Raw genomic sequence first — 23657 nt, forward strand, 5'->3', positions numbered from 1 at the left:
ACCAGTCAGTCAATCTTGTAGGCTCCATTTGCCCAAGTCTCTAGAAAATCCATCATTTTTCAGGCCCCATTCAGCATGAACAGGGGCTCCAATATCAAGTATCTAACTCTCCACAGTCATATGAACCTACGCAATGCACACACACCACACAGAGACAAACAAAACTCACATTTTTAATTGTACACAGAGGCCCGCAGACAGACAGTCGATTCCCCTGGAGCCCCCAGCCTCACCTCCCAGAAAGCTCCAAGACTGAAGCCCTTAGAGGCAGAGTCAGGGGGGCAGGAGTGGAGGAAGCTTTATACCCAAGGTTTGGTTTCCTCACCTACAAACACCAACATGTGGGGACCGCCAGCTCCTTCTGAGAATTCAGTTAGGTCACTGGTGAGCCTGTTTTGTAAATAGAGAAACTGTCAGTGTCACCTACGTCACCATTTTCCAGTTCTTTTGAAAGCAGCACCTGTACAGAGATTCTAGTGACTAAACCAGTTTCCCCTCAAGCTCTTGGTCTGTGCAGATGTGAATAGAGGCAACATCTGGAGAGCAGTGACTTGCTCTTCCTGCCAGGTTACAATTGAGTCAGAAACAGGATGAAAATCCCCAGGGCCCAAGGTCTTGTGATGGGGAAACCCAAAGTGAAGAATTCCCTAGAGACTTTAGGTGACAGACTGTCTGAGGCCAGGAGCTAGGGATAGAAGGTCCAGGTGCCCTGACTAAATGTTGTGGACATGTGTGTGGTATGTGTCCAATCTGTGTGGGCACATGGTAATGCAGAGAACCTCCCTTTCAGGAGTTGTCCTGTTACTCTGGCTTCTTCACCCCTTGAAACTCATGAACTGAAAACGAAAAGATGTGGTTTGCATTCTATCTGCTTCTGGCTTTGCCCATCAGATCACAGAAAGGGCTTGTGGGAAGCTGGAAAGAGTGTGATTGATCACACCTCATCACGGACACCCCACACTTCTACTGTGATCACCATCCTCCCCACCATTTTAGCCTCCCTGAGTTTGTCTACATACATTGTCCTTTTAATCCTTAGCATACATTTTTTTTCTTTTATTGGATATTTTCTTTATTTACATTTCAAATGTTGTCCCCTTTCCAGGTCTCCTCTCCAGAACCCCCTATCCCATTCTTCTTCCCCCTGCCTCTATGAGGCTACTCCCCTTCCCCACCCACTCCTGTCTTCCCACCCTGGCATTCCCCTACACTGGGGCATCGAACACCCTCAGGCCCAAGGGCCACTCCCACTTACGTCCAACAAGGTCATCCTCTGCCACAAGTGCGGCCAGAGCCATGGGTCCCTCCATGTGTACTCTTTGGTTGGTGGTCCCAGAGCTCTGGGAGCTCTGGGGTGTCTGGCTGGTTGACACCATTGCTCCCCTCATGGGACTGCAAACCCCCTCAGTTCCTTCAGTCTCTTCTCCAACTCCTCCATCAGGAACCCACACTAACAGTCGTCAACGACTGTTGATGCTGGAGATCATAGCAGCTCACTGTCCCCTCTTCCCAATCTCTTATTCAGAGGCCACTCCAATCCCAAAGTGGGGTTGACTGGTGTGAGACCAGGCAGGCAGCCTGCCATGGTGTTCATTCCCAGTTCTCCATGGGCAAATGCTTCTAAGGTTCCTCTTATGAGGCTGACATTTTCCAGGCACTAGAAGAATCTATCAGGGAGCCTATCTGAGGTCAGGGTCAAGGACCTTCCTCTGGAGAGTAACATTTGAGCCTCACCTCTCTGAAGGAGGCATGAAAGGGAGACAGTGGAACCCTGGGAGGTCAGAAGAGAAGACCAGGGGGGTAGCAAGATGGTTCAGGTTGCCACAAGTCTAACAACCCAAGCCTGATTCCCAAGATCCATATGGTAGAAAGATACAACCAACCCCTGAAAGTTGTCCTTTGATCACTATGAATACACTATGGCACACATGCATGCATGTGCACACACACCACATAATAATAAATAAAAGATAAGCTCCATACAGAGGTACCCTGGTATTTAAAAGCTTCGGAGATTCGAGAGTGACAGCAGTAACGGGGTTAGAGGAACCCAGAAAGGCCAAAGAGGTTTCTCAGGCACTAGCTTTCAATGTTATTCTTCATGAGAGGGACAGGTGACTTGGATCCCAATAGTCTGAATGTGGATGGTCCTTTATAGCACATTCATGCTTTTAAACACTTGGCTCCTGGCTAGTGAAATTATTTGAAGGTCACGGAGCCTGTAGGAAGTGGGATCCTACGAGAGGAAGTGGGTCACTAGGAGAAAGCCTTAGTTTTAATAGCCTAGCCCCACTCCCTGTCTGCTTTCTGCTTCCTGATTTGATGAGAAGTGAGCAAGCAGCTACCATACATTCCTGTGGGGCTGTAGCTCTCTCGTGGGTGTGGGTCCTGTTGGGCTGAGTTGTGGATCCTGCATGTCTGCCACGGCTCAGGGAGGCAGAAGCACAGGAATTTGACTGAGTTCACCCCACGCAGCAGCGGGCAGACTCCAGGCTATGAGAAGTCACAAAACTCCACTGCTAGATGGAGACATATTGGTCTCAGCCCTTGGGCACCCAGGCATGGCTGTGAGACCACAGAAGGACTGAGATGGGGGTGGGGGAGAACCTACCGGCTGGACCAGCCCGAAGCTGAGAGGGATGTGGGGAAAGCTCCCGAGGTGGGCTGCGGGGTAGATGAGACTCTTGGTCGTGGCCACTTGCTTGGCTGGGTCATGGCTGGCTCGGCTAGCTTGCTTGAGTTGGCTGGAAGGCAGAGAGGTCCTCGGTGGGAGATTAGGCGGTGGCTCATTGGTTAACAGCCCCCTCTATGGGCCCCAAGTACACGAGGTGATCCATGGTTTTAAAAGATTTATTGTCATGGCAGAAAGTGGATGAAGCTGTATCCCGTGTCTTCAGGGTGGGCCTGAGGTTAAATACCTCTTGTGAGTAGGAGGGTCTGGGAAGGAATGCTTAATTGGCTATGCCCTCTGGCCTTTAGGTTTCTCACTAATTTGGAGATCTCTTGGGGCTCTGCGGCCTGTAGTCACACCCTGTACCTGTGCTAGTGACCAAAGGCCACAAACATTTCTTTGGGAGGGGCTGTGAATGGCTGAAGCTAAGTGAAAGGAACCAGGGCCCAGGAGCAAGGCTGAACTCCTACTGTCCCTTTAGGTTATCGGGGGTTTGAGGCCTGCACTCGACCAGGCACCCAGCTGCCTCTCACAGCCTACCACCCCACACATTCCCACTATCATGAAGCCACTAGAGCTTTCTAGCCACACTAGACTGTATCCTTGCAAGCCGTGAGACAAAATAAACCTTCTACCCTTAGGCTGTGTTTTTTGTTGTCTATATAGCCTTGACAACAAGACAGTAACCAAGACAAAGAGCAGCATTCTTTGATCCAGTAACTGATGCAGAGAACAGGAGTAGTGGAAGGACCAGTTCTGGGCACTCCCCCTGTCCTGTCATCAGCATGGCCTCAGGGCACCCACTCAACCTAGCCGAGACATCTTCCCTAGTCCTGAGATGTCTAGACCCAAGCTAGTGGCCGTGGGACTGTGGCTGTCAGCCCACAGCCTTTCTCACTAGGCCCAGAGCATCCCTCTGCTCATCAGCCCCCATTTGCTCTACGTCCCTCACAACAGGGTTCTGTCCCCTTGCTCCACAAGCCACAGAATGTACTCCCTGCACCCACTCCTCCCTGCCCTTGGAACATCACGCTCTCTGCTCTCTGGGTTCTCCACCTGCCCTTCTGGCAGCCCTTTCTCAGACCTCCCGGCTTGTCCTCCTTTGCTGCATCCTTCTGAATAGATGTTCTCTCAAGGACCAACCCTAGGGACTCTTTCCTGCTGAGTGCTTTGACTACACATGGTAGGCATCTTGCCTTTTTACCACGGCCCCAGCCCTCTCATATCCTGCTCCTGAGCACTGAGACTAAATTGGCAAGTGTAAGCACCCTTTTTGGAAATTCAGATGATGAAAGCACCCCACAGCCTCCTACTATATTTTCTTCTGTTGGTTAATGACACCACTGTCAACCAGTTTCCAGTGGTAGAAACTGATATCTAGCCCAGGCCACCCAACACCAGCACTCCCATTCCCAACCAGTTACCAGTGCTGAAAGACTAGCTTCTAAAATTCTTTTCAGTCTTTCTTCTCTGTCTCTGTGACTGCTACCTTAACTCATGTCCTCACTAAACTTCCTTGACACAGGGGTAAAGGGATCCAAGTGGAACCATGCTGAGAAGACGTATATGCTCTTCACCACAGCCCATCATAGTGCAAGCATTCATTAGTCTAGTTCAGAAACAATAGGCTCCTTCCATGAGGAGGCAACATTCTGAAGCTAGGGGAGATGAGCTGGCCCCTGCTGACATAAGCCACAGTGTATGACATATGCAGGTTTCTATTGGTCATAGCCTCTCTGCCCCTTCTCCCTCCCAATATAGCATTTCACCCTCCAGAGAGACTCTGCACTGCCTATCAATCATCCATCCTGCACAATGGCGTCCACTGTTGCATGTGATGGGCAGAATCTAAGCTGGCTCCCAGTGCCCCACCTCCTATAATCCCAGAGTTACACAACTCCCTCTTGGGTCTTTGGCTTTCTGAAAACCAACAGAACACAGCAAAGGCGATGGTGTATTGTTTACTAAGTGGATTACATACACTTGCTAGAACACTCCAACACCTTCTTGGCTTCCACTCTTCCGTGAAGCAGGGGCCACTTTGGAGGGCTCCACGTGTGAGGAACAAAGAGCTCTCTCTGCTTGATAGACATCACTAGTTCTCAGCCCCACAGCCTGCAAGGTGGTGGACTCTGCAAAAGGTTGTGCCAGTGAGCTGACACGGGGGATTTAACACAGCAAAGCTTTAAGTGAACACTCCAGTCCTGCGGAGACCCTGCAACTGTCTGCTCAGCCCAGCTACCAGGATCTGTGACACAGTGAATCAAGTTTACACTAACTTGTCACATGCTGTAGGAAACAAAAGCACTTACTGACATTTCAGCTTGAAGAAATGGAGCTGTGCCTGTTCTGTTGTAAGCATGCACATGCAGTAGAGGTGGACCACACTTTCCCAATTCCTCTGGGCCAGTCCACCTAGCTGGTCTCTCTCATGCATATTTCCTGACACCAACTTCTCTATCATTCCCTTGTATCTGTCTTTTGTCTGTTTACAGTTTGGAATGCCTACATCCCTGTCTTGGCCTCAGTCTAGCTGAAATGACACCTCCTCGATAAAGCCTTCTGGATTGATTCTTCCTCTGGGAGTTTACTGGGAGTTCCACCATGCTGCACCAATGGCAGGGTCCTGTGGCTTCCTGACCTGTGGCTCACACTCACTATTCACTCCTCTCTCTGTAGGTATTTACCATCGTATGCCAAAGACCATTGACTCACATGGATGGAATGAGTCTGTGTCAAATGCATGTCCTGCTCAGCATGGCATTCTTTCTTTAGCAGGAATGTCAGGCTCAACCAAGGAGCTATGTAACTGTCTGGAGCAGAAGTCCTGGTTTTGCTGTCCCTGGTTCTTTTCTTCAAGAGTGGGATTATATGACATTTCTGTCTGTGAGGAGATCTGCCTCCTAAGAAGAGCTGCCTGTGTGAATGAAAGGCCTTTTGTTGTGCCCACAGCCAGAGCCAGGGAGATTTTGGATATGCAAGCAGGAAGGACAAAGGGGACAGGCCTGGCCACCGATGAGCTGGTGCTGGGGACCACAAAAGTGGCAGAGGTGACAGGCAGGAAAAAATTCCCAGTGGAGAGAATGTTCAGCTCTGTGAAGTTCTGTGCATTGTTGATGGATGTCTAGTTTAGAAAGAAGGTTGGGGGGGGAGGGGGACTCAAATGTAACTGGAGTTACCTGGCCACCTTGACCACTGCGACAGTCTCTCCTATAAATTTTCCATCAAGTCTCTATTTAGTGTTATGCTGTGTACAATTTAGACCATTTTGTGGAAGAGGCTTAAATGGAGCTTTGGGAGTTGAGGAGAAGACCCAGGACTCAAGCTCAACCATAACATGAGCGAAATCCATGGATTCAAGGACTTAATCACAATACAAAGCCAAAACAGCAAACTTTTGAGAAGGCTTGGAACATCCCAAAGGCAGAAACAGAGGGTTCAGAGCAGGCTTATCTAAGGCAATCTCACAGAAACTCACAGGAGACCAACACCAACAGACACCTGGGCCCACAATGGGCCTGCGCTACACCACATGTGCGGCTTTGGAAAGTCCAGGAGAACAGAACCACTGAAGAGTCTGCTTCCTGCCCTGCCCCCGCCTCTACTAGGAGGGTTAGTGGTGAGGAATCCACAGAGCAGGTACAAAATCCTTTATACTGTGGAGGTACTCTGAGAGCCTAAGAAGACTTGAACAGCCCCAGGTGGTACAAATACACATGCATACTGTGCCTGTACATCTTCCTTCAGGGAGGGAGGGCAGGGCTGGGTTTTCAACAGGTTCCTCGGAACTCTGGAGGGAGTGAAGAGGTCACTGGATAATCTCCTCATCCCAATTCTACTGTCCACAGAATATGACTGACCAGGCTAGCCAGTCTCCACTTCAGACCCCAGCACCACAAGTTTCCAAGGCTTTTCAAGAATCTGATGTTGAATCCCTTTGAGAATCAGCCTGCATAGGCCCTCTACCATCTCTATTACCTTTGATTAAATAGCTGAAGAAGTGGAGGCAGGAGGATCACCAGTTTGAGGCCAGCCTGGGCTACACCTGGCTTGATGAGCTAGCTCAAAGGGTGAAGATGCTTGGCCCAAACCTGACAACCTGTGTTCAATCCCTGGGACCTACAAAGTAGATGAAGATAGCCCACTCCTGCAGGTTGTCCTCTGACTTCCATAAGCACACTGCGGCAGAGGCACACACATTTACACCCAAAAAGTCATAAATGGGGAAGGGGATTTGGAATGGGCTCTGGAACCGTCTCAGAGCTAGATTCTAATGAAACTCTCCAAAATTAGATGAATTTTCCAGATATAAATGAAGAAAAATGAAGGAACCTCTCATTTCATACATTCGAAATTACTTTTTAAGTGTTCATTCATTTGGGTTTTGCATGCAGAGTCAATGAGAAGTCAGTGATGGAGTGTGAATTGCAAGAAGGTTGATGCTCCTGCCCCAAGGCATTCTGGGACGCAGGTATATGAGGGTTTTTTCTTCCCTTGGCCACTTAACTGCAATTCATCTTCCTCACATTTTGGAGTAGAGAATTCGAAGTCCAAGGCTTGGGGTTCCTGGCTGTAGGGCTTCCTACAGGAACAACACCCCACTGGGTAGAATACCAGGGCCTCCTCCAATCAGAACACAGCTGCTCTGCCCTGCCTGCTGGGTGGATCAACAGCCAAAGACTTCACGCAGCAAATGGGTTTTACTGCTAAAGGAAGAATGTGGGAAACCCTTTGAGATCATTTCCCCTTAGTTAATAGATACAATATTTAAGCACAGCAAAATTACTTTTCTCTACTGCAGATTAGTGACAAACCAGTGTCCCTCAGGCTTCTGTTTGGATCCAAGACACTTAAACCCTGTGCTCTCCTTTCTTCTACTCATCTTTCTAATTCTCCCCTTCCTTACCTCTGCGCTGGAAAAGTGCTGCATCCTTGGTTATGTGGGTTGACTCCAGTGTCCCTGACTCATCCCATGGTCTCCTTTAAGGAGGCGAATCCCTGCTTGTTTGTGCTGTCCAGGGTCCACAGCTGGGCAGAGCAGATTCTACAGAGCATCACCATGTGCTGCCAAGTCTAGTGCCCTGGTTCCACACTGGTCTGCCACTGTCTCTGGCAGGCTCCACTTCAGGACCTCTAGCCTCCTTTCAGACCTACTAGCTTCCAGAGTGGCTGGCAAAGGCCATCGATGTTCAGGCTACCTGATCCTTACCAGAGAGAGCTGGGCACAGTGAAGACCATCACATGACTCCCTGGAACTAAGCTCAGCAAACAAAGACCCAGGGAGCCAGAACGGATAGGGCTGTGCTCAGTGAGGCCACCCAATGGTGTGGAAATGGGATGAGGCTCACGGGAGAATGAGCAGCAGAGGTTCTCTTCCCAGCAAACAAGGGTTCTCTGGAGGGAGGAGAGGGAAACTTCCTGTTGCATAGCTCTGAGACTCAATTCAAATTCCTGGATGGGACAGATTATATAACCAGAGGTAAGTGTGCCTCTTGGCTTCACTTCAGCAATTCACCATTAGAAGCAACTCAGACCATTTACTGACTTTACAGTCTGCCACATTCTGAGTGTTCTGCTAAGCACTTTGTGCACATATTTGAGTCAGTCTCTTCTGTTGTGTATTGGTTTCCATTGTCCTCTGCTCTATTGAAGTGTTAGTTAACACATGGTAGAGTTGGGTAAACTCAAGTCTAAAGAGATCCACTCAATTCCGATGCTCCATACTGAGGGGGTCACCATCCACGAATCCCAGCATGCTCTACCACCCACCATCCCTTCCCCCGACTTGTTCCCATTTCCCCCAGGCCTGCTCCCCTATCTTTTTTCTCCAGCAGCACCTCCAGAATTTACTTCCCCATGGGTTCTCATATGGACTAACTGCTGCCAGCAGGAGCCCAACTATGAACACAAGGACCCTAACTCTGAGGGAAATCTAGGTTCAACTATCAATCTCCTCCATGGCTGGGTGTGGTTTAACAGCTCAGAACCCTGGTTCTATCGCTGCATTGCCAAGAAGATAAAAAGTTGTGTTGGGCGATTCGTTCGTTGCCTTACACAAATTCTTTTTTTTTTCTTATTTTATTTTATTTACATTTAAGATGCCATCCACTTTCCCCATTTCCCCTCCCTAGAAAACCCCTGTCCCATGCCCCTCTTTCCTTTTTGCTTTTATACAATTTTTTAAAATGTTAATCAAAGGATTTATAAATCGTAACCCAATACCCAACCTAGATATAAAAACTATCTTTGACTGGTGGAGACCTGTGAACATCTGCCTCCATGCCCCCTCTCTCTTTCTCTCTCTAATCACCTAGCTTCTCCTCTCCTTCATCTTCTCTCCTTACTCCATCTTTTCCTCTCAATACTCTTTCCCACTTAGCTCCTCCTACATATCACTTTTCCTGTTAAAGTAAAACTTTTCTCTCAAAATACAATTAGAGCATACTTATTCCTAATTGTACCAGTGAGGTATAAGATAGTCCTAATACCCAGTCCATCATTGTGTTGACTAACCAGAACCTCCTTACACAAATTCTTAATCTCCTATGTATGTCTTCTCATCAACTATATGTTGAGAAAAGCCTTACACTAATTCTTAACTTCATGTTGATACCGCTTGCATATATTTCACGGGTTGTTTGTGAGAATTAAGTTAATCAACACATGTAAAGCACTTAGAATCGTGTTAATCCCTGTGTGTGTTATTAGTGGTGGCCATGACAGTTTGTTTACAAAGCAAGGCATGGAACTATGCAGTAGATTTTGAGAAGAATACTAACATGAAGATAGGTTCTTGAAGTGCTGGTGCTCAGTGGGCTTAGCTTCACGTGTGAGAGAAACAAGCCTCCATCCCTGTGCTATAGGAATAATAATAACAACAATAATAATAATAACAAAAATAACAACAACAATAAAGATAAATTGAGTGGCAAACAAATGATTTTTAAATTTTATTTTTATTTTATGAATATAAGGGTGTGTCTGTCCATCACAGTTGTTCCTGGCACCTGGGAAGGTCAGTAGAGAGTGTTAAATCCTCTGGAACTGAAGTTACAGATGGTTGTGAGCTGCCATGAGGCTGTTGGGAATAGAACCTAGGTCTTCTGGAAGAGCAGCCTGCGCTCTTAACCACTGAGCCATCTCTCCAGCCTGAAGTGGTTTTTAGAAAAATAGCACAAACTTTAATAATCTGAACATCACCAGCATTGTGGTTGCTTTTCCAATGGTTCCATACCTTTGTACCTCCCAGTCCATCCCACTGTCTGGCTTCCCCAAGGCAGACCCAGCTTCTTGTTGGGCCACAGTCTTGGGGAGGGGTAGCCAGACAACAAGGTAAATCCTGAGTGGAGAAGCAAAGGAGAAGAGCCCTGTGGTCTCTACCGTAGGTGGAAAGAACAGAAGCAAGAGGCATTTTAGAGATGAGCTAGGCATCTGAGGAGATCAAGTCCAAGGTCTCTGCAGGGTGATGCATCAGAGGACATTTCTGAGAGGGCACTGCAGAGAGTTGCAGCCAGTCTTCTAGATCCGTCAGCCTAGCAATGATCTAAGCCAGGAACTAGGGAGGGCAAGAGTCTCACTAAAGGGTTAGAGGGCAGCACCTCATGTTTCCACATAGGCTGCTTCTATTCTCGCAAGACAGAGCAGACAAACCTGGGCCACTGTGTGAAGCCCACAGAAGAGCCTGGCCCCAATACCAGAGGAGACTGAATGTTGTTCTGTTCACATTACAGATGTCAGTCTCCTTCCAAGTCACCACATCCTGAACAAAGCTCAGCAACATTTACAAACAGGCAAAGATATCCAGTGAGGAAAAATTCACAAGAATTTATCAAGTCTATCCAATGGTGGAAAGATATAACTCAGAGCAAGAAGCGCAGCCAGCTGCGGCAGATGCAGAACGGACACAGTGGCAGAGTTAGAGCACAGCTTTAATCCCAGCACTGGGAAGGCAGAGGCAGCTGGACCTCTGTGAGTTCGAGGCCAGCCTGGTCTACAGAGTATGTTCCAGGACAGCCAGAGCTATAGAGAGAGAGACGCTGTCTGAAACCAACCAACAAACATAGAAGAACATTTAAAGACTGTTATAGAACACCAGCTTCATCAAATGCTGGTGAAGACGTGAGCCATGGGGACCCTCATTCATTGCTGTTGGGAATGCAAACTGGTGTTGTCATTCTGGAAGACATCTTCACACTAAAACTTTTACCATAAGACACAGCAGTGTCCTACTTACTACAGTGAGCAGAACACTTTTGCCCACACATGAATGTTTAGGTCAGCTGTGTTTATCATAATTAAAACTTGGAAGGAATCAAGATGTGCTGCTACAGATAAACCCATCAGTGGTAGCATATTCAGAGGTGGCAAAACACATAGAGGAGTCCTAAATCCACATTGACAAGTGGAAGAAACCAGTTTGGAAATACTGCAACCGCCTCTGCCTTGATATCAGAAGAAATGGCAGAACATAAATAAAAAAAAAGATAAATATCCATAATAACAACGAGAACAGGACCAGTAGCTTGTAAGAGTGATGCATGCGCTTTCAGAAGCTGCAGCTGGATGAGTGGCAGTTGATTAACATCAACTGGGAAGGGGAGAAATGGCCAAGAAGCCAGCAGGGTAAGCTTCAGAGCCCCAGAAAGGCTTAGGAATCAGAAGCACCAGGGGCCTCTGTAAGTGAGAATACTGGGTAGTAGAAAGCCAGCGGTTCCATCCGTGAGGAGTGATCATAAGATCAATTCATGTCTGAGCCTGTCCTGTGGGGCAAACGCTCCTGCCCCACCAAAGTGTGTGTGGAGTGTTGCTTGGTGCAGAAAAACAGATGGAAGGGCTTTGGATTTGGAGTGACCAACAATATACCACCACCACCACCAAAAACAACAAACAACAGCAACAATAATAATGATAAAGATAGTAATAATGATGATAAAGACTGTTTTTTATTCTAGAAGTGAAATGCAAGCTGACACACCTCTCTGTGAGTTGGGCTTGTACTTCCAGATAGACAGACATACAGCTAAGACTGCTGCTGAGAGGATATGCACATGGGGAGAGCCTCACAAAGCATGGCTGAGAACTGGAAAGCCCACATCATGACAGGAGCTCCTAATTAATATTCAAGTAACTCATCCCAAAACAGCAAGGATTGCCCACCTTCGGAAGACTTAGGGCGAAAGGGGGATAAAACAATTAAACAGAAGAGACGCAAGGGGCAAGAGTGTAAGAAGCATAGAAAAATCCCACAGAAACTTTTGTAGTTTATTTTATATTTTTTATTTTATTATTCTGGGGGTGGGTGGGGGGGGGGGGTTGTTTTGCCTGTCTGTGTGTATGCTTGATGCCTGTGAAGGCTAGAAGGCGGCACTGGGTCTCTTGGAACTAGAGTGGTATGCAGTTGTAAGCTGCCATGTGGGTGCTTGGAATCAAACCAGGTCCCCAGGAAGTGTTCTTAACCACTGCATTCTCTCTCCAGACCCCTATAAAAACTTATAAATAATATTCACAGGCAGAAAGGGGAGATACTGAGTCTGTGAAATAGGAACAGGAAGCAAAAGAAGGAGTATTTTTATAAGAACTTTGAGAAGTTAAAAAGTCCTAATCAAGGCTGGGCAGTAGTGGTGCACACCTTTAATCCCAGCATTCAGGCAGCAGAGGCAGGTGGATCTCTGAGTTGAAGGCCAAACCCATCTACAAAGTGAGTTTCAGAACAGCCAGGGCTACACAGAGAAACCATGTCTTAAAAAACAAAAACAAAAACAAAAAAAATTAAAAGAAAACCAACTCCAAAAAAAAAAAAAAAAAAAGTCCTAAGCAAAAATTAAAATTCAGCAGAAAGCTTAGAAGGTTTGTTCATAAAGTTATTCAGCAAACTAGAAAGTAGGGGATGGGATAGACACAGAGATAGCACTTCTGATTCAAAACCAGAGACATGAGAGGATTAGCCCAGAGCCTCGCTGTCTAAGTAATCAAAATCCACTAAATGGAAGGGGGATGTGATTTTAAAGGAAAGGGTAGCATTTCTCATAACCAAAGGCCCTGATTTTCAGGCATAAATGGCCCCGTGAAGTTCACAAACTTAATCTCTAGTTATTGTAAACACTCACAGACACAGTCAGATACATGGACACAGCACACAGGTACAGCAGACAAAAACTCAGAGCAGGACCCTTGGTCATGGAATGCTCTTAAGGGCAGGTATGAGGGAGGAAAGTCAATATGACGTCAAACTTTCCAACAGCTAATGAACTAAAGGAAAATGACTTGTAGCCTAGACTTTTAGTGCAAAGGTAGATGAGATATCTCAGCCCTGTGTGCAAGATGACTTCAGCCTCTGACTCTATACTGTCTGAGCAGGCAGATGGTATGTCACTGGGAGTGGGGCTAAGGAGGAAGCTGCTACTTGTAAAACAGGGTGCACAAATGAGATATGGACAGCACCAGTCAACACTGACTTCCACTGAGGGGGTTGATGACCCATAACCATTAGGGTCTGCTACAGCTGTGTAGTTTCTGAAGAGTCACGATAATGACAGTGAGTCACAGATGTTCTACAGTGTATAAACCAGTCCATCAGCAAAGAAGTGTCCGCCTCATAATCCCCAAAGGATTTCCTTCAAATAGTAGATACTTGGATTTCACCCTGAGGCTGGAGTGATCCAGAGAGCTTTGGAAGGTGTGAGGTGAAGAAAATCAGTAAACTGAGGAGACTAGAGGAGAGACTATTTCCACAGATAAACTGAACTACAATGTCTCATTAAAACACCCAAGTGTTGCTGGGTGGTGGTGGCACACACCTTTAATCCCAGTACTTGGGAGGCAGAAGCAGGCAGATCTCTGGGTTCAAGACAATCTCCCAGGACACCCTGGGCTACAAAGAGAAACCCTGTGTCGAAAAGCAAAGAACATTGCAGATACCTGAGTCTACAGAACAGTTCCTTTTCTGTGGTGCCCTTTTTTCTCAAGGGCTCTGTAATTGTCCTGTGTAGGCTCACACGACCTCAGAATGAGTTGGCTGGACTGTCACTGCCACCTCCTATCTGACCTCCCTGCTCCATTCTCACCTCAGCCCTGTCCTTCATTATATGGCTGCCATGGTAATCTTTCCAGAACGCAAATCTTAATTGGTCACTTGGCTACTCAACAGCTTCCTGTTGTCTCCCATCTCCAGAGTGCATGTAGCCAAGTCCGACTCATTGCTCCACACACAGCTCCAAGAACCTGGCTTCATGAAGTCCTTCCCAGTGAGATTCTAACTGTATTCCATGACTACACCTACTCATGCAACCACACTTGGGTATCTTTATATTTCCCGGTTGTCTTTGAGCTTTCCTGAGCAGGGACTGTTCCCTGTCCATCGTTGGGTCTCCAGCACCTACCATGGTGGTCATCTCAAGCACACGGTAAAGCACTCTTTGTTGCTTCTTGAAGAGTGTTATGTATTTCTCCCTTACGAGAAGCCTTTGCTCAAAGGAAGATTCTAGGTTCTTGCCTATCTTTAACATTAGCAAGCATCCTACATTCTGTTGTCCTCTGAGCAACTGAGTCCCTCACAATTCTTCTGAATCACAAAGGCAGCTGTGTCAACAGGATAGTCTGGGAGCAGTAGGCAAGGCCTCTACAGATGGGCTGATCAATAGATGCATTTTGCACATGAGGACTTTGACACCTAGTTAAGACCAAGGACCTACAAGGCCGTGTGCACCAGAACAGGAGATTAGAGTCCATTATCTGTCGCTGAAACAGACTATCCGGGACTAGATAATTCACAAACAATATAAATGTACTTGGCTCGTAGCTCTAGAGGACAGGTACACCAAGAATATGACACAGACATTTGGCAAAGCCTTTTCTGTGACATCATTGTGTGGTAGAGAGCAAGAGGGCAAGAGGAGGCCAAATTCATGTTTATAATAAATCCACCCACTCCTGTGATTATGACACCGGTCTACTCATAACGGCAAACCCATCATGCCTTGACCACCCCTGAGAACATCTGCCTCTCCACACTGTTGAACTGGGGATCAGGTTTCCAACATAGGAACTCTGGGGACACATTGAAGCCACAGCAAACATGATCTCCTGATATCTAGGCCAGTGCCTGTGTCCTGTGACATGAAATATGGCTGAATATAAAGTGAGGGTTTGCGTGTGACTGAGTTGGGGTTTTATTGCTGTGAAAAGACACCATGACCAAGGCAACTCTTATAAAATAAACATATAATTGGGGTTGACTGACAGTTTCAGAGGTTTAGCCTATTATTATCATGGCAGAAAGCATGGCAGTGCGCAGGCAGACATGGTGCTGGAGACGCTGAGAGTTTTACATGTTGATCCACAGATAGCAATGAGAAACTGAGTTTCTACGTTGGGCAGAGCTTGAACATAAGAGACCTCAAAGCCTGCCCCCACAGTGACACACTTCCTTCATCAAGGCCACACCTACTCTTACAGGGCCACACCTCCTAAGTGTGCCATTCCCCACGGGTCAAGCTTTCAAACACATGAGTTTATGAGGTCCATTCCTGTTCAAACCAACACAGCGGCCTTCAAAGATTCATGTGCTGGAAACTTGGTCTCTGCTGCAGTGGTACAAGGTCATTTGATCTCTAAGAGGTAGGCTCTAGAAAGAGGGAGTTAGGTCATTGGAGAGCTCGCCCTTGGAAAGGATTAGCAGAGCTTTCCTGAGACCCTGCCATGCCCCTACTTCCTGTCCTGTGCTATGCTATTGTAACGTCAGTTGATGTCACATCTTGACCTGGTGGAACTATGAGCTAAGTAAACCCCTTTTCTTTATAAATTATCTAGCCCTAGGAAGTTCATGAAAATAACAGGAAACAGTAACACACACGCAACCTGCTCTCCTCAGCACCCTGGAAGCTGTGGTGGGTTGGGGCTGGGGTGGGAGTTTAGTCCCAAAGGTGATTTGAAGCTGACAGTGAAGAATCATGAACCTATTCCACAGGCAATAAGGAGCACCGGAAGGTTTCTGGCAGCAGGTGATGTAAGTGGAGCTTCAGTCTGAGGAGAGAAGGACACAGTGCAAGCTACTAGGATCCCATGAGGGAACAAAACTCACAGATGGTCTCCCTTGGCTTATGAATGCCGTGGCTTACTGGTCCACTAAGAAGAGGCAGTGTAAGCAAAGGCTGGGCGTGGAAGGCTCTCAGCAGACAGAAAAACAAAAAGAAGGGCCATGGATGAAGATAACAACAGGGAGTCTGCCCCCAGATTCCTGGATGTACCAGAGGGTCAAGAGGTCAAGGGAGTGAATTAGGAGCAGCAGTGACTCATTGTGGGTTCCTCCAGTGCCCCAGCCTTTTGAGCCGCGGTACAGACCTTTCCTGCTCCAGGAGCCATGGACTAGAGGGAGAAGGATCTGGTCACACAGAGCCAGCACTCTATTGTTATGTTTGTAGTTCTTGTTTTTTCTACATTTATCTCCCTTTTGTTTTGTAATGCCGCCTATCTCATTAAAGCACCCAGCTTGGCTCAGCTGCTCTGCACACTCAGACCTACCCTGGGCAAACCTACCCAGATCTGGTTCTCAGTCAACTTGGCCACTCAAACAGGGGTCCAGAGGTTCTAGAAGAATGATCTGCTTGGCCATATGCACCTCCTGATAGAGTCTCCTTCCAGAGTGAAACCTTCAAGATTTTGGATCTCCCCACACACAGGGAAGTGAAAAATCTTTCCTATTAACCCTCTGGGCAGTTGTCAGTATTTGAATTCAGTTTTGTTCTACAAACTGTTCTACAAATTCCCTTGGTGTTTGTTTGTTTGTTTGTTTGTTTGTTTTACCATTTAGAACCCTCCCCCAAACAAAGAAAGGAAAAATATGAAATGAAAAGGTAACACACTAACAATAGTCCATAGTAAATGAAAAAAACAAAACAGACAAAAATCGTGTCTTTCCACACTCTGAGCTCATAGCAGAAACAATGATATAGCCAGTTTGTTTCTCTTACTGAATCCATATGGGCAGCCTTCTAAAGGACACACTAAACTCAAGTGTAGACGTGAGCTTGCCTAATGCTTCTGCTCACCTTTTTCCTCTGACACCATCAAGGGTTTGTTTATGTTGTTGCTGTTTTTTGTTGTTATTTTGGTTCAGCTCCCTGGAATGTCTTTTCGAAGGCTGGGCACCTGTCTTCTATTGGCTGGAGGCTCCAACTCTCTGCTGTAGAGAAACAGAATTTTTCAGGCCTGATTCTCTGCCCACTCCCAGACCTACTGAGTCACAACCCAAGGCTAAAGTCTGAAGAATGTAAACTTTTAAAATTAGTATTTCAAAGGACTGTAATCAGACATTCTAAGGCCAGACTGATGGCCAGGCCTGCAGTAAAGGGTTGCCTTGTCTAAATACACACACCTGCATGGGCATGGCGGACACACACACAAGCATTTACTAACCGTTTGCTTAGCACTGAGGTCTTTCATTCCTGTACAAACCGTTTCCCGGAAGCATCTCCATTTGCACAGCAGAAGAAAAGAAGACACTTGCCAAGCGTCACAGGGTCAGGAAATGACAATTCAAAGTCCACTCAGCCAGCCAGGACTTCACCTCTGCTCCCTGTGGAGCAGGAGAGAAGGGGGGTGGGGTGGGGTGGGTGGCTGAGCACTCACAGCTGTCCATCTGGTGGGATTCTGTGCTTTCCTCTCCCTCCCTGGGCAGTGGGGATCCCTTCCTATTCTTTGCATGGCTGGAACCCTCTTGAACTAAACTTGTAGAAGGAATAGAGATGGAGCTCTCTCTCCATGCAGCCTTACCATCTTCCCCCTTGAAAGCCCATTTGCAAAGCTACCCTGATTTTGTTCTAGACTGCCCTCTCATTTTGTTTTGTTTGTTTGGTTGGTTGGTTGGTTTTTTTTTTTTTTTTTTCAGATTCTTTCCGGGTGAGTTGAAACTGACAGGCCATATGTGAGCTTCCATGCGTCTCAACATGTCTGGCCTTCACCTCTCCAATCCTTTGACAATTAGTGCAGTTGATACAGAAACAGAGACTGAGCTCTTAGATCTGGAGGATGTGAGTCAGGCCAGCAGAAGCTTCTAGGGGTACCAGCTCCGGGGCCCAGGCAGCTATAACTCTTTGAGGCTCAGCTATAGTCCCAGGGCCCCTGAGAGAAGCAGGCTATGGTCTAGGATTCTGAAACAAAGAGTTTGCCTTAGCACTGGGGGAGCACCATTGAACCCTACAATCGGGGGACAGGAGGACACACATTTGACTCAACAGTGACAGGTGTATTTGGAAGCCCATAGGGACTGTGAGCAGAGTTCTAAGGAACTGAGCCAGACTGCTAGAAATTGTTATCTTTTCTTTTTTCCTAATTCATTCATTTATCCATTCATTCATTCATTTGAGCAAAGATCTCATGCATTCCAGGCTGGTCTTTGTATGTAACTGAGGATGGCCTTGAACTCCTGATGTTCCTGCCTCTACCTCCCAAGTGTTCAGATTGCAGGCACGTACACCACTCTGCTTGCTTTTATGATCATTTGGGAGATTGAGTCCAGGGCTTCATGCATGCTAGGCAAGTACTGTCCCAACTGCATGAAGGATCTGGACAGAATCCATACTTCTTGGAGAACACAAAGAGGTTGAAACCCTGATGGGAAAGGAGCTTTCTCAGCTAGGTGGGTCTTGATTAGTTACTCATCTCCATGTTGTGACCACACACACACACACACACACACACACACACAAAACCAAACCTCAATCTAAGGAAGGCAAGGGTCTGTTTTAGCTCACAGTTCCTGAGGAACCATCACAGTGGGGAAGGTATGCCATCAACTACTGGCTACCTTACATCTGAAATCAGGAGCAGAGAACAATGAACTCCTTTTATACAGTCTGGACCCCAGCCAGAAGAATGGTACCACCCACATTCATGGTGGATCTACCATGTCAATCAGGTAGATCTTGTCAAGTTGACAGTCAATGTCATTCACCACTGAGGGACAAAACACAAGATGGACCAAGAGGACCACTAGGGACAGAAAGCAGTGTGCCAATATAGCTGGGACCTCACCATCCAACCTCAAAGCTGTAGGTACATGCTAGCAGGTACCAGGGGCAGCCATGCCAGACGGGGAATAAGACTGGCAGCCTGTGTTCTACCTTGGTAAGAGGCAGGGTGAAGATGAAGATAAACAGGAGAGGTGATTCATTGTGGAGAAGCCGATCAAAAAGGTTTTCAAGATGTCTTTTTCTTTGTATGTTGGGGTATGCACAAGTATGTGCATATACATGTGGACACTAGAGAACAGCTTCGGGAAGTAGGTCCTCTCCTATCCTGTGGGTCCTAGGGATCAAACTCAGGTCATGAGGCTTGGCAGCAAGCACCTCTACCCACTGAGCCATCTTGCTGACCCCAAGACTTGTCATCTAAACTGTAGCTTGTGGGCCAGGCTGTCCTATCATCTGTTGGTGTCCCACCTGCCACTAAGAGTGAGTTTTAAGTGGTTGGGGAAAACCAAACGAATATTGCACGATACACGAAACTTAAGGTCTATTGTTGACAGATAATGTTTTATCAGGATACTGCTGAACCCATTTCATGTTATCCCTGGTTGCTTTCATGACATAACAGCCAGATGGGATGGCTGTGGTGGAGATCCCAGGGATTACAAAGCCTGAAATCTTGCCTATTCAGCCCTTTGTAGAAAATGTTTGCTTGTGCCTTGATCTAGAGAAGTCCTTCTAAAGGCTATAATAGATTACTTATCAAATTAGTTTCCAAAGACGGTCCCTCATCCCACGTGGCTGGGCAGCATCTCTTTACCTGCCCTTTGCCACAGAGCTAGGACTGTGGGCTTCACTCCAAGTCATTAATCCCTTTAGGGTGAGGGAGCAGGAAGAGCACAGCCTTGCTAGGGAAGGGGAACAGGCCCCCCACTGGGGGAGCTAGCAGGTGCTCTGGGCCTGGCAGCAGAGGGGCACTGAAACAGCAGTTTGGAGGCAGGCCACGCCTCCGCCATGCAAAGTCCTCTTTGTTTCCCATCACATCAGAAATGTGCACACCCTAGCAAAACTAGCAGGTCACACATTGACAAAAGGGCCTGCCATGCTCTGAGCAGGAGGCTTCTAGGCTTTTGCAAAGTGTGGATTCTAGTTCCCGGTACAGGGAAGTGGTTTGGTGAAAGCACAAAACAGCTCCATTGTGTGGTGAGTTCTCTGTAGGCCAAACTGGGTCGGCCATACTCCACTGACCCTCAACACAGGCACTGAGGAAGTAGGATCGAAGTTCTTGGGAACTGTGAGATGGCAAGAGGGAAGCTAGAGGGATGTCTAGGAGAATATAATGAGATTACAACCCATGAGCCAACGGGCAACAGGGCAGCCTGCCAAGACAAAGCTGGCACTCATGGCCTCCAGGCCAGCATCGAGGCCTGGTCCACAACACCTTGGCTTTGGGTATGAAATACAGCCAAGGTAGCCGTGAGGTCTGTGGCATTTTGTTCAACATCTCTGATCCATGATTCTTCTTTTGTTAAGGGGTGAGGGAAGGTGGAGAAGAGAGTCCTCATGACCATCAACCATAGTATCTGAAGGCCCTTAACAGTAAGTCTCAGGAAATCATAGCTAGTATCCATTAATACGGACTTCCTGGCATCCAACAGAGCCCAAGAATCCACTGTATCAGTACTGTATCAGTACTTTAGATACCACGCAGGAATTAAACTCTCTAAGAACACTGTGAACCACTGAAGACTATCAAGTAACAGATATATCTGAGCTGTTTCATCCTTAGTAACTCTGAGATTGGCATCACCACTGTCTACAGCTGAGCCTGGGGCCACCATGAAAGTAGGAGAGCAGCCAAGGAGCATGCTGGGATTAAATGCCAGGCTGCAAAGCTCCTCCGGGTCTGTCTCCCAGCCTCCACCCTCACCTGCATTCTCTTTCACCCAGCTGGGTACTGCCAGGCACTCAGAGAATAGTGTCCCTTGGGCACACAGCAGAGAGCTGCAGCAGGGAGCCTCGGGTTTAACATTCCTGACATGGGGGGAGGGGCCTTGCCTGATTCAGCAGCATCCAAAATTCAAAGACTCATTTTCCTTCCAGTAATAATGGAAAATAATCCTGCTGAAAAGCATGCCTTCAGAGCTGGAGGGAGGGGGGTAGAGGGCCACTTCTGTCCACACTCAGATCCTATGCAGGGCATGAAAACTGATCTAAATGTTGGGGGGAGGGGATACTAGGCACAGGGACAATAGGAACACGCAACTGACCTGAGACCAGGGAAAGAATCATAGAGGCCCCTTTCGCATGGGAACCTGGAGGAGCAGAAGGGCAGAGCCAGCTGTGTGCCATGCTGCCAGTGGGCCGCTCACAGCCGAGCACTGTTTCCAACAGAGGCCAGTGTAAAGATTGCTTTCAGAGTTGTCTCTGCCCCGATGGAGTGTTTACTTACAGATAAGACCGCCAGCTTCCCACTATATTTAGTGCATGAAAATCTACAGGTGTTTTGAGTCCAGGAACTGCTTTGGGTTCTGAGTTTTCAGAACGCCCTCCCTTCTCAATTCTCAGTTCTGGTGCAGGGGAGCTGGTTTCTAGCAGCTGCAGACACCCACCACACACACCTGCCCCCCAGCCCAGAGGTTGTGTAAATACCTGTTTGTGATACATTCTTGGGCTGGGGTGGGGGTGGGAGGAGCCTGTTTCTATTTTCTATTTCAATTCTAATTTAAAAATTAATGCCATGCATAATAAGAACCCTGTTTTGGTTTGAACTGAATTCTTTTAATTTTTTTCTATTAAAAAATGTTGGGCAGCGTGCTGTGAGATGGATTATTGGCTTGCCTTTGACCCCTGGGACTCATATGATAGAATAACCAACTCCCACAAGTTGTCCTGTAACTTCCTGCACTCACACATGTGCACAACCAATCGTGGGTATTAAATTTTAGTTATGGTTTTGTGTTACTTATTGCATGTACATGGGAGTCGCACAATGCACATGTGGAGGTCAGAGGACAACTTTTGGGAAGGAGTTGGTTCTCTCCTTTCACCACTTGGGACTCAGGATTGAACTCTGGACCTCAGGCTTGGCAGAAGGCACTTTTACCAGCTAAGCCAGCTTTCCACCCTTAACTTTTATTTCTAACAAATTAATTCAATCAGTGTTTGTTTGTTTGTTTTACCTCTTCCCTACTCAAAAGCAGCTGGGAGGTAGGAGTGTCTTCCCTCTGCCTCCTTGAGAAACACAGGGTGGCCACACAGCACACTGTGGAGACACCCAGCCCTGAGGCAGCCCTAGAACCCATCTGACTTTTTGGTCTCCTCCTCTGTACACAGTTGCTGAGACTCATTGTTGGAAAGCCAACACTAAGACTTAACACAGGACCTGGAACTTGGTGACTATTCCCCAGACACCATCAACCTTCAGTGGGTGTTCCTCACGTGATGTACAAATGGGACAGCTGGCTGGGAAAAGTTGCCAGCCTGTCAGAGGAATTTCTTCCTACCTAAGTGAAAATGGATCTATTACCAGGCAACTAAGCAATTCTTCAACCCTGGAGAGGGGCTGGTGTATGAGGGGCATCTGTGTGCAGTGTAGGGTTTATGGAGATGAATCAGGGCAGCGAGTGTCGAGAATAGGACCCTGCAGCCAGGTCTTTATGGCTGCCTCCATCTATGCAATGGGAATATGGCTCTCTCTCTCAGGTTTTGAGACCTACTAGTTAATATATGCAAACCCATGTACTCAGGAAGCCCTAAGACCCTAGTCAAGCACAAGGAATTCCATTTCCTCATGGTTTTTGGCTTCAACAGACCTCTTAAGCAAAGCCTCATGCACTATCCATGTTGAAGGATAGAATTGTCTAGACCAATCTTGGGGTTATCCACTTACTTACACACACTCGCACACACACACACACACAACCTAAGTTCCTAAAGCAATGCAGGTGACTGTTGCTTCTCATGCTTTTCTCCAAGGTCTCTTTGGAGAAACTCCCTACCTTAAAAAGCAGTCTAGTTTAAACTGCTTTGGGGAAAATGCCCCAGGGGTTGAGAGAACCATCATCTAGTTAAACCCAGAACACGTAGGCCTAATAAACTAGGTCAGGAACATGATAAAAACCAACCCTGTTAACCTGGCCCAGCTGCCCCAGGTCTTTTGGCATCACTCATAGAAATCTAAGAAAGGAATGTCCAGTCAAGATGCTGATTTGTGTGTGGTTCATCTGCCAGCGCAGCACATTTCTAGAGAGCATTTATCCCTGAGGTCCTATGCTAGGGATCACATGAAGCAGGAGGTAGGAAACCATCACCATATTTTCTGCTCTCCTGCAAGTACTTGAAGTTGAGTGGTCACACAGGTCTCACAAACCTCTCCTTAGACTCTGGGTGGAGGGAAAGTGTGCTGATTACCATAGCATCAAGCTGTTCTTGACATCTCAGATGAAGCCCATAACACTCCTACCTCAGGCTTCCGTAAGGCACGTTTGGAGCTAAGTCACTTACCAGCCAAGTTGCTGGAGTAGGGTCATCGAGGTCGAGCACTGGCCTTTGCTGTGGAAAGTCCTCTTGGGTCTTGTTAATGTCAGCATCTTCCAACAACAGTTATCCTAGATTACAATCAAGTATGTTGCTGTCCCATCTTAGTTATCCAAGTGGCTCCTCAGTGCACTTCTGAAATCCTGAATACCGGGTTGACAGCAGGAGCTCACTCTATGGGCTAAGGAAGTAATACTCGGAAGGGAAACACTAGATCTACTAAAAGGGACAGGGAGACTAAAGAATGGCCTTCCTTAGGTCAGGTGCTTGTGGTCAACATCACAGTGACAGGGCCTATCAGCTCATTCTGGGAAACTGCATTTCACCATTTCACGCATGAATTATTATGCATGTAAATATTGGTTCAGATGAAGTCTGGACTCAAATGTTTCTGGCATCAGAATGAGGCATTACAACACATGCAGGTAAATATCCAGGCTTTGGCCTTCTGGCCGCCAGTGGCCCAAGTCTCAATACTCCAGGGA

The 23657-nt window shown here is 47.2% G+C and overlaps 1 long non-coding RNA gene across 1 annotated transcript; it reads right to left on the bottom strand.

The window, feature by feature from the left end:
* Positions 1–12493: 12493 nt before the first annotated feature.
* LOC143442076 (uncharacterized) lies at positions 12494–23447 on the bottom strand. The gene is made up of 4 exons (XR_013109984.1): positions 23140–23447; positions 17084–17243; positions 16717–16850; positions 12494–15691 (listed from the first exon to the last, which is right to left on the bottom strand). It is a non-coding gene; the product is annotated as an uncharacterized LOC143442076 (long non-coding RNA).
* Between the last annotated feature and the right edge of the window lie 210 nt (positions 23448–23657).

Source organism: Arvicanthis niloticus, chromosome 4, assembly GCF_011762505.2.
Source record: "Arvicanthis niloticus isolate mArvNil1 chromosome 4, mArvNil1.pat.X, whole genome shotgun sequence".
Classification (NCBI taxonomy): Eukaryota; Metazoa; Chordata; class Mammalia; order Rodentia; family Muridae; genus Arvicanthis; species Arvicanthis niloticus.